The sequence below is a fragment of the Carassius gibelio genome, chromosome A1 (assembly GCF_023724105.1).
Source record: "Carassius gibelio isolate Cgi1373 ecotype wild population from Czech Republic chromosome A1, carGib1.2-hapl.c, whole genome shotgun sequence".
Classification (NCBI taxonomy): domain Eukaryota; kingdom Metazoa; phylum Chordata; class Actinopteri; order Cypriniformes; family Cyprinidae; genus Carassius; species Carassius gibelio.
This window is the reverse complement of record NC_068371.1, coordinates 38,964,575-38,977,312: the sequence shown is the minus strand read 5'-3', so window position 1 is coordinate 38,977,312 and position 12,738 is coordinate 38,964,575.

Below are 12,738 nucleotides of genomic sequence, written 5' to 3'. Positions count from 1 at the left end.
CAACTTTCTAATTCACAGTCATAAGCTACGATCAACAGGAAGTCAGCTATTTTGATTTGAATTTGTATTTTTGAGATTTTACAGTTGTGAATTAATGCATACTCCTCACATGGGAAGTACACTATACACACCAAACTTTGACTACATGAAGAAACAACATCGAGGAACTTAAATTGCGAACGGATTTTGGTTAGCTTGAACGGTTTTGACGTGGTGATTTTTTGAAATGACAGTAAGAAGGGAAACATTAATTGTATTGTATGTCTAAATTGCAGCTTCCAAACACTTCAAGGCATGTTTTCATACAGAGATCAAATCATTATGAGGAAATATGCATAGTTTCTTGACTTTACAACACTGTATGGATAAAAGAAAAGGAAAAACTCTCAGACTTCTCAACTGACATGATCTCACTCTGGCCACTCCGTCTGTGTGAGGAAAGGGAGGGGGAGAGGGAGGGGGAGTGTGAGTGTGAGGGGGTTGGTGACTGTGAATCTTTGGTGACTGACAGTGTGTGTGGATTGTAGGGAGGGGCTGTCTGGCAGAGAGAGAGAGAGAGAGAGAGAGAGAGAGAGAGACCTAATCATTCCTTTAATAATCAGGAAAAAAAATCTATATTTTAAATTGTTATTGTTTTTGTTGTTGCTAATGGTGGTGTTTTTTCCTTTCATTACAGGTTAAGAAATCTCTTAGGCCTTATCCTTTTCTGACAGTTTTTGGGATTTAAAAACATCCTAAGAAGCCTTATTTGTGCTGCAAATTATAATTTCAAACTCATTTGATACTGACCTATGACAACCTGTGACATGACATGACATTTATTAATCTCATGGATGTAACAGTAAAACTCTTCAACTGACAGATTAAGCTGCAATGCAAGCAAAACTATTTCACAAATGCTTATAGGTCATTAAAATCATTACAAAACACTAATAAATTATTAAAGGGTTTGGTAACACTGTATAATAATGTCTAATTTGTTAACATTAGTAAATGCATTGGTAACACTTTATAATAACTGCACTCATTAGCTAAGCATTAGTAAATAGTTCATGATTATAAAGCCTTTTCCCTTAATAATAGTCATTATTAAGCAGGAATACATCTTTAATTACATTGTTCTTGGTTTAAAAGCACATATATTACAAAGGAGATTAAAGTTTCAGTTGTCTTATAAAATAAATCAATAAACACAACCCAGTTTGATTCAGAATTCAGAAATATTTATTTCAAGATGCAATAAAAGGAAACTGTACACTTGAAAAGGTTTTGAGCGATTCTTGAAGGACTAGCATCACCTTCACTTGTACGATGGTTTGAGGAATATATCTTCCAGATAGTACCGCCGCTCCCTATATGCAGAGTATGCAGTCTTCGTAGAGCACCAACTCCCAGAGGGGGCACCAGTTGCTCAAAAAAAACAAAACAAATATGCGCCATTCTCCCATCCGCGTTCGCGACCACTCAATAGCATTTGAGAAGAAAGACTTGTAGTCACAAAACAATTGTAATGTGTTCATATAGGTGTCAGCTACAATGCACACCTTATACATTTTTTATACATTTTAAAATAAAGTGTTACTAAAGTTATATATATTGTTCTGTGTATGTGATTTCAAAGTCTAGATTGGTCGGATTAACCCTTTAACTGCCACATCCCTTAAAACTTGATTGTCAGAGGGTTACTGTAAATGCTTATGCCCGCTGGGCACAGTTTTCCCGATGCCACCAGGGTGGCGTTGCACTGATGGCTTGAGCCCGACATCGCTGCTTGCAGCTATATTTAGGGCTCAAGCCCAAAGGGCGAGAGGCCTATTGTTTTCCTTAGGATTATTTTTTATTATTATTATTATTATTATTTTTTTTTTTTTTTTCCAACGTCTCGGGGGCTTTTGGGGCCCTTAACATGCTTAAAAAGTCTTGAAAATTGGCACACAGATTGGAACCTGCGGCCATTAGGGCCGGGCAGAGACTGATACACGGGCGTGGCACAGGGGCTCTACAGCGCCCCCTGGAATATGGAGGGCCATATATCATACATTCTTGCTCGTAGACGTATGAAACTCGGTACACATATAAATCTCATCAATCCAAACAACTTTTGTATTGCATATCATAGGCTCCGCCCAACAGGAAGTTGGCTATTTAGGGTTTAGTATTCAAATTTTTCGTCAAAGTTGTGGGGGCTTTTGGGGTCCTTAATATACTCAAAAACTCTTGAAAATTTGCGCACACTTTGGAATCTGTGGCCTTTAGGAGCCTGCAGAGGCTGGGACCCGGGCGTGGCACAGTGGCTCTACGGCGCCCCCTGGAACACATTCAGAAATGTTGATGTATAGCTCACACATACTTGCACATATTCATATGAAACTCAGTACACATATAGATCTCATCGTGCCGAACAACTTTCGTATTGCATGTCATAGGCTCCACCCAACAGGAAGTCAGCTATTTAGAGTTATGTAAAAAGCGCATGCTCTGGAATTTGAAATACTTGTCATAGGTTTTTTTCTCGATTGCCGCCAAACTCGGTCAACATGATCTCAAGACACTGGGGATGAAAAATTGCCAGGGGATTTTTGATATCTCGAACGGTTTGCTCGTGGCGAGGCGTTGAAATTATGGCAAGAAATTAGAAACAGGAAGTGTCTAATACCATCCACATACATTTCCTGATTTTAATCAAACTTCATCAGATTATTCGTTGTATAATGTCGATCGCATATATGTGACTATTAGGAGTCAAAGTTATAGCGCCACCAACTGGCAGAAGGAAGTGTGTCATTTTCAAAATGATTTGAATTCAGCATCTTATTATTACTCGATTTGCTTCAAACTTCATCAGAATAATGTTAAAACACAGCCGATATAAATCTGCAAGGGGGATATTGATATCTAAAAAATTGTTGCCGTGGCAACATGTCAAACTGGAATACTTCTCAGGTGATTTTGAGGCAAATAACATACTTAGAATTTCACAAAACTCTGAACACACATCAGTATTTCTGATAGGAACTTAAATTGTGAATGGATTTTGGATAGCTTGAATGGTTTTGCCGTGGTGATTTTTTTAAATGACCTTACAAAGGGAATCATTATTGTATTTTTAAATTGCAGCTTCCAAACACGTCAAATAATTTTTTCATACAGATGAAAAAGTCATTCTGAGGAAATATGCATAGTTTCACGACTTTACAACACTGTATGCATAACAGAAAATTAAAAAACTGTCAGACATCTCATCTCACGCTGTCCCTCTGTTTGAGTGTGTGTGCTTCAGACTTCCATTGTCTGAGAGAAATAGCGCCCCTACAGGTGCAGTTACCGGACTTTTACTTTCACTTTTAAATCGGTTAAAAATACAAACAAATACTTAGATTTAATTCACACTGACAAGCTAAACCAACATATCTGATTATTACCGGTTCAGGGCTCATGGATAAATTATTTCTGGCCAGAGATACGTGAGAAATAGGAGAGATGAATCACCGCTGTGATCACGAGCGTCTGGAGTAAAGAGCTCAGAGAAAACGAATTTATTCCTGTTTTAAAGCTTTTAAAAATAAATTATTACAGCGATATCACACAATCAACCAATTAGAACACACCAAGAGCTAAATTAAGATGTTTTTGAACTGTTTGTGTGAAAATGAAATATTTGTGGCTGCCTAACTGAAATCACCGCCTCCGATCAGCGCGTACAGTGTCCAGCTCAAAACAAACGAATTTATTATTGTTTAAGAGCTTTTTTAAATAAAATATTACCACAAATGCACACAATAAACCCATTGTAACACAACAAGAGCTAAATGCAGGTGTTTGTGACCTGTTTAAGTGTGCAAGACTATTTGAAAGCGCGACTGGCAGAATAACATATCTCTCGAGCTGCAGGATTCTGCCTTTCGTCGTACGAACGAACACATCACGGACAAGATTATTTCAAAATACATAATAGCTTGGCGAATATAAACGAAAACAGCCACGTGAACATAAACTGGATCTACTGGATTTGAATATTAAAGTGACCACATTTACCACTTGTTTCTGTCTTCAATTTTAATCTATATAAAAAAGGAAACTCATTCGACTTGGCTGCTTTTTTAATGTGTGCGTATTTATTTATTTATCTTTTTATACATTTTGTATAATTTCATAGTTTGTGTATTACAATTATAAAAACAAAAATAAAATTAGCCACTCACATAGAAATAGCTTAGGCCTTAACCTTTTTCTGACAGTTTTAGGGATTTTTAAAAATCCTAAAAAAAACCTTATTTGTGCTGCAAATAATAATTTCAAACTCATTTGATACTGACCTATGACATCCTGTGACATTATATTTATTTTAATTTACATAATCTCATGGATGTAACAGTAAATCTGTTCAGCTCACAGATCAATACTAAGCTGTAATGCAAGCAGAACTTTCACAAATGCTTATGAGTCATTTAAGGATTTGATAACACTGTAAAATAATGTCTAATTTGTTAACATTAGCAAATTCATTGATAACACTTTATAATAACTGCACTCATTATTAAATAGTCAGTTCATGCTTTATAAAGCCTTGTCCCAATATCAATAGTCAGTAGTAAGCAGTTTATAAATACAGCTATAAATAGCTTGTCCTTGGTTTATAAGCACATTTATTAAAAATGAGAGTAAGTTATCTTCCTATGAAAAATAAAAGATAAAAATAAACAAACAACAACACAGATTGATACAGAACTCAGAAATTTTATTGTGGATTTATGATAAAGCCTGCAAATGAATTCATACTCCTACTCATACTACTCCATACTCCTTTTTCAACATTATGCCTATATACTGAGATGTTAAATTGTGAATGGGTTTAGGATAGCTTAAATGGTGTTGCCATAGAGATTTATTAAAGTAACATAAAAAAATACAATAGTTATTTTACTATATCTTTACAATTTTTCATTCTAAATCTTCATAATTTTTTATATAAGTAGAAGTCCTCATTTGAAGGAAGCACAGTAAGTTTCATAGCTTTATCACTTTCAAGAGCCAGCCTAAAATTAAAACTATCATAACTTATAAATCAAGCTTGCAATTCTTAGTACCTATAATGGCCACCAGAGGGAGCTATAGGATTACTTTTAAATAATTATTGTAGAAACAAGTATGATTTAAATCATTTATAGAAATCTTTCAAAGAAAAATAATATGAATTTTATGTATTTTACTGATAAAATGACCCTGACTTAATTAGAATAACAAGCTGAAGTATTGTGAACTGTATATTAAGAATAATTCTTTATAGGCTTTATGGATAGACATGTTTTGAGTGACTCTTGAAGGATCAGCACCACATCCTCTTTTACCACTGTTTAAAGAATTTATCTTACAGAACAGATGCAAATGAATTTTGGATAGCTTGAATGGTTTTGTCGTGGTGATTTTTTGAAATAACAGTAAAAAAGTAACCAGTAAATGTCTTATATTTTTTTAAAGTGCAGCTTCTAAACACTTCAAAAAAATGTACACATAGAAGACAAGTCATTCTGAGGAAATATGCATAGTTTCATGACTATACAACACTATATGGATGATAGAAAATTAAAAAACTATCATACATCTGATGTCACTCTGTCCCTCTGTCACTGTGGGTAGTGTGTCTGTGTGTGTGTGTGTGTGTTTGTGTGTGTGTTAAGTGAATTAGGTGTGAAACTATCAGGGTGCATTTAGTCTCCAGCGCCAACATTTTACAGAACTGCCACTTTCCTGGAGTCTCCAGAATTACTCTGTGTCAGGCTCTGAGAGACTTAAGATTCCAAAAAATTTTTTAATTAGAATACCATGAAGTATTGTGAAATACTATATATTAAGGCTTTATATATAGGCTTTATGAACAGATTAGAGTGACTCGTGAAGGACCAGCACCACCTCCTCTTGTCCGATGGTTTGAGGAATATATCTTCCAGAATCCAGGATTAAGATTTAGGAGCTCATTTTTATTCCACCTCCTTTCCTGAAAGTCTGTCTTGCAGAATTGACTAAAAATGTATCTTCACATTAATTCCTTATTATTTTGCAATTCTTTTTGTCAGTTCTTCTTGACCTGTTTTTTTCTTCTTCTTTTCTGACCTCATGACCCAGTCAGCATTTTTTGTATAATGGTCAAGTCTTAACTTATCCATTTCTGTATTGCCTTTGTGTTTGATATTTCTAATGGGTATTTCATAATTTTCGACTTTACAGTTTGAGTTAAAACTCTTTTTTAGCGCATTTCATCTGTAAAAGAAAACATGCCTAATAATTCTGCACATATGAATATAAGGAGTTTTTCTCTTCCAGCTTTCCTGGACTATTGTATAGCACTCATAAATGATTAAATAAAAAATAATGGTAGTTATTAAGATTGATATGGTTTGGAATTGGTAAAATGTGCTTGGAAAAAAATCACAATAAAACAATGTTTTAATATTTAAGTTTGGAATATTAACTGACATGAATGAATGCTATATAAATATTGTTCATGATAACATAATGTTCATAAATGGAATCTTATTGTAAAGTGTTACTAAAGTTATATATATATATATATATATATATATATATATATATATATATATATATATATATATATATATATTGTTCTGTGAATGTGATTTTAAAGTCTAGATGATTCGGATTAACCCTTTAACTGCCATATCCTTTAAAACCTCACTGCCAGAGGGATATTGTGAATGCATGTGCCCGCTGGGCACAGTTTACCTGATGCCACCGGGGTGGCGATGGCATTGGTGGCTTGAGCCCGCCATCGCTGCTTGCAGCTATATTTATTATTATTATTCTTCTTCTCTAAGATGAATCGCATTTTTGAGGGCCTAAACATGCTCGAAAAGTCATGAAACTTTGCACACACCTCAGAACTGGCGAAAATTTACGTCTGATATGGGTTTCAGAAGTGGGTGTGGCAAAATGGCTCAACAGCGCCACCTATACACGTTCAACGGTGTGCGCCTCGAGCTACGTTTCATGTACATGTATGAAAATCGGTATACACATGTAACTCTCCAATACCTACAAAAAAAGTCTCTTGGAGCAAAATCCGAAACCCAACAGGAAGTCGGTTATTTCTAATATTATGAGCAAATTTTGTGTCATTTTTGTCATTTCCATGCATTGTATTTTAACGAACTCCTCCTAGAGATTAATTCAGATCAACACCAAATTTGGTATGCCTAATCTAAATGCCATTGCGATGTTAAATTGCGAAGCTTTTGAGTTTTCGTTGAAGGGCCTGTGTGTGGCGGCCTGGCGAATTTCGATGATTCGCCATGAAACAGGAAGTTGCTATAACTCAGACATACAATGACCAATCTGCCCCAAACTTCACATGTTTGCTGAGTCTCCTGTCCTGAATAGTTTGACACGACCATATTCAGATATAGTCATAGCGCCACCTATTGGCAACAGGAAGTGACATATTTTACGCTGCGACAAACTACTCCTAGAAATTTTTGACATCAATGTCTTTTTTGTCGTCAGTCTAATCTAAAGGCCTGTACGATGTTAAATTGAGAAGATCTTGAGTTTTCGTTAAAGGGCGTGTCCATGGCGCCATGTCAAAATTCGATGTCTCGCCATGGGAGTAGTTGTTGTTGTAACTCAGTCATAAAATATCAGATCTTGCCCAAACTTCAAATGTTTGATAAGAGTACAGACCTGAACACATCTGGAGGCTAATATTCCATTGGGTGTGGCAAAATGGCTCGATAGCGCCACCTATACATTTTCAATGGAGTGCGCCTCGAGCTACATGTCATATACATGTACGAAAATCGGTAAACATATGTAACACACCAATAGCTACAAAAAAGTCTCTTGGTACGAAATCCGAATCCCAACAGGAAGTCGGTTATTTTTAATTTTCCCTGCAAAATTGGTGTTGTTTTTGTCATTTTCAGGGGTTGTATTTTAACGAACTCCTCCTAGAGATTTATTCAGATCAACACCAAACTTGGTCAGTGTAATCTAAAGCCCTTTGCCATGTTAAATTGCGAAGGAATTGAGGCTTCGTTAAAGGGCGTGTCCATGGCGGCCTGACAAATTTCGATGATTCGCCATGAAAAATGATGGTGCTATAACTCACACATACAATGTCCAATCCGCCCCAAACTTCACATTTTTGATAAGACTCTTCACCTGAACAGATCTACATGCCAATATTCAGTTATAGTCATAGCGCCACCTATTGGCAACTGGAAGTGACATATTTTACACTGTGACAAACTACTCCTAGAAATTTTATGACATCAATGTCTTTTTTGTGGTCAGTCTAATCTAAAGACCTGTGTGATGTTTAGTTGTGAAGATCTTGAGTTTTTGTTAAAAGGCATGTCCATGTCGCCATGACGAAGTTCGATGTCTCGCAATGGGAATAAAAGATGTTATAACTCAGGCATAAAATGTCCGATCTTGCCCAAACTTCACATCTGTGATAAGGGTCCTGGCTTGAACACATCTGAAGGCCAATATTCCATTATAACGATAGCGCCACCTGCTGGCAACAGGAAGATTGGCACACATATGGAATAAACTTTGATATATTGCACTTATATTTATGAGTTTAAATGCATATTTCTCAACGTTCACCTTTTTACTAAAGCCACACGATGGCGGTGAGCCCGGGTGCGAGGGCCCGTTCATCGCTGCTTGCAGCTTTAATTATATATGCTATTTGTGGAGCAACAATATGTCTTAAATGTTCTGCATCAGCATATGTATTGGCATTAGCAAGTTGCTTGTACTTGCTATGCAGGAGGAGCTAATCTACAACAACAGCAGTACAAAAAACAGCAGCAGCAGCGTAGCAAATCTATTCCACCAAAACCAAATACATTAAAGAGAATGCAAAAATCACTTTTATAAGGTTCAAACACAGTTGTTTGGCCACAGTGTGTGAAAACAACCAGCCTATGATGGTAAAAATCCACTTACTGGTTGTTTTATTAATCCCAAAAAATCATTAACACTCTCTCTACACAAGCAGTTTCAGACTATGACGACATAGTCAGGCAAGTCCTGCCAAATTGTGATGCTCTCTGCCTATTTGCATATACACAGCCCTGAGTGAGAAGCTGCAGTCATTACTGTTCTCTTGCTGTAGCTGCTGGAGATACAATGTCAGTGCCAAAGAGCCATTAAAAGTGTCGTGTGTTGGGATGCACCAACAGACATAGGATTCTACATAGACTGCTGAGGACACAGTGGTTAAATCTCATTTTCGTTTTTTTCATATATATATATATATATATATATATATATATATTAATTTTTTTCTTTTTTTTTTTTTCTTTTTTTTTAAACAGTACACAGAATCTCATAGATTAGAGTTTGCAACTAGACGGATATACTGTTAGTTCCTCTACAGTCAAAAATCTGGGTATTATATTAGACAGCAACTTGTCTTTTGAAAACCATATTTTCCATGTTACAAAAACACCATTCTTTCATCTTAGAAATATTGCCAAGCTACGAAAAATGTTACCTGTTTCTGAGGCAGAAAAGCTAGTACGTGAATTCATGACCTCAAGACTGGAGTATTGTAATCCACTGCTAGTTTTTTTTTTTTTCCTGCATCTTCAATTAACAAGCTACAGTTAGTCCAAAGTGCAGCAGATAGAGTCCTTAACAGGTCAAGAAAATATGATGATATTGCCCCAATTCTACAGTCTCTGCACTGGCTACCTATTAAGTTCCATGCCAATGACATAATATTATTACTTACCCATAAGGCCCTAAATGGTTTAGTTCCTGAATACCGAACTAGTATTCTACCACGCTACAATCCATCATGCTCCCTAAGGTCACAAAACGGTGGACTTAAAGTCAACTAAAGAAAGTAGAGTTTTTTTGCATTTGGCTCCCAAACTCTGGAATAGCCTTCCTGATAATGTTTGGGCTTCAGACACAATCTCTTTGGCCAAGCATTCAAATAATGCATCTCATAATTTTGGACTGCAGTTATATCTGATCAACTATGCATTATTATTCTTTAGCTTGGGTAAAACAAATTAATTTTACTTGGTTGGAACAGCAGCTACGCTAATTATGTATCTATTGGTTTATCTGTTTTGCCACCAGGATTTACACAAGCTTCAGTCTACTGATACAAACTTTTGTGCGCAAACGTCCATACTTCAATGTAAGTATGATGAATATTTTGTTTTCCAAAAGATCTTCTTGTTTCTCTGTAAGGCTAATGTTACTAAAGCTACCATTGTCTCTGCCTGTTTTTTACTAATGCTGCCGTCACGTACTACCAGAATGATCATGAATAATTTGGTAGTTAAAAATTGCACTTGGAAGCAATGTGTGAGGTTAGTAACACGGTCACCACCAGTTAAACTGTAACACCTGTACGCCAACGAGCATGAGCTCTCAAAGCTCCGCACTCTTCTGAGAGTGGAGCAGGGTTGCCAGGTTTTCGCAACAAAACCATGGACATGAAAATCCATCTGCAGCTACAGTGTTAAAGTACCCCAAAACCTTGGCAACACTGGGAGGGAGGTAGGAGCACCCGCTCATTTTCATGTAAAGGGGACGTACACATTAACAGAGCTTTTTTGACTCATACTCTAAAAGTGGCAATTTCAAGAAGCTATCAAAAATATCTGTGGGGTATGTTGATATAAAACGTGTATGTTTGCATACACATTCTAGGGACATCAGAGGACAATTTAAATTATTGAATCAATTCATTCTATGGCACCTTTAAAATTGTCATTTCCATTATCATGCTAAAAATCTTCAGAGAGTTCTCATGATTGTTTAAACCATTCAAATGGTGTCAAAATAATAATAATTTAAATTATCTGTATTAAAAAAAAAAAAAAAAAGACAATTTTACTTTAGCAACAATAGCCTTAAGTAGTAGCAGACTTCACCAAAGTGACTGTAACTACTTTTACCAAGGAAATTATAATAGGACAAATTCAATTACTTACTCTTTCATACAAAGAAAGCTGATCCTGTGATATTCTATGGTTAACTGTGTTATAATCTACAGCTGGCTTCATGTTCATTTACAAAGCAATTTTCACTGATAAACCAAACCTAATCTAAACAGCAACTTTAATGGCCCAATATGGATCCAGTAATATGAAAGATGGCACCAATTACCGATGGCATTTCGCCTCGTTTTTTCTCTAATTCTTTCATCTGGCAGAAGAGTTTGTTCTCTTAGTAGAAAGTACTTGGTCTCCAGGACTTTTTGTTGTGTCATTGAAACAGTTTATGCAGCCCTGAGAGGGGTGTGCAGAGGACACATTAGGGATAAATTGACACTAAGTAAACATATAACCACGTCAAAACACAAACAAATCCTCTTCATCAAAAAGCACTGGAGTTCTATACATAGGCCAGGATCCACAAGAAACAGTGTCCCTCTACAAATGATGCAAACATTTTAATGAGACATAATAGTTCAAATGGGTGTCTTTGTATCATATATTTAATTCCTCTGTTAGTGTTCTACATGTGTAGAGTCCTTAGCAGCAACATCTTGACTCTCAGGAGTCAATCCGCATCTCAACAGCATCATTTCACCACAGTTTTGAAAAATGCTACAAAAGTGCACTGCGGAACGGAGGGGGAAGAGGTGTTTATATAAGCCTTCTGATGGGTTTCATCAAGGATCTGTAAAAACTGGTTATACTTTCTATGTTAATAAATTGCATTTGGGCCAAACTCTTACAAACAAAAAACAAATACTCTCCTTTGATCCATGAAACTTTTCTCTTAGTTAATGTACACAATCTTACAGTCTGAAGTGTCTGTCACACATGCTGTTAAGAATAATTAAGTCAAGCAACTTCTCACAGGATAAGAACACAGCAGTCTCATGAATAATTATAAGACATCGAAGAGTCAGTGAAGTACTATAAACCTCTACCACACCACAAACAGTAACGTCAACATGATGTAGATTTTAATCCCATAACCCTTCAATGACAGTGTTGTGGCTACTTGCTTCATATTTCACATCACTATTGCTGTGGATGCTGAACAACCAATTAAAATGAATCTAAGAATAAGTTGTGCTATAACCCAACAGATGAAAATCAAGCATTTATATGAAAATAGAAGGAACATCATGAATCCAATGAATTTCAAATGAAGACATTTGTCACCTACTGTATGCTCAGATCTGTCTTAAGCCCCACAGGCATTGAGACTATAATCTCTGTAATAATTATCTGATCATCAAACATTAATGCAATCAGACAATCATGAAGGGCTTTATACTTTTACTCAGAGCAGACAAAAAAAAAAAAAAAATGTTGTCATGGCAACATACTGTAATGATGAGACAGAGACGTTCGGATCCATGTGCAGAAATTTAATGATGAGAATGGTCAGACAGGCAATGATCAGTAATGGCGTCAGGTATGTAGGGATAATCAGAATCGATAACAGGAACAAGCAGATGTCGGGGGCAGGCAGAAGAGAATCAGAGTCGGTATAAACAATCCAAAGGCCAGGTACAAAAGGAAAACACAAGGAAATGTCAGACTGGCTAAACAAGACTTCGCAGTGAGTGAGAGTGAGTGTGCTGCTTATATGTGTGTGTAAATGAGGTGCAGGTGTGGCAAGGAAATTGGCTGATGAATAAGGTGCAGGTGTGGCAGGGTGATTGTGATGCAGTGACTTATGGGTAATGTAGTTTGGGTGTGGTGCAAAAGTATGAGAGGTGCTAGTGTCCAA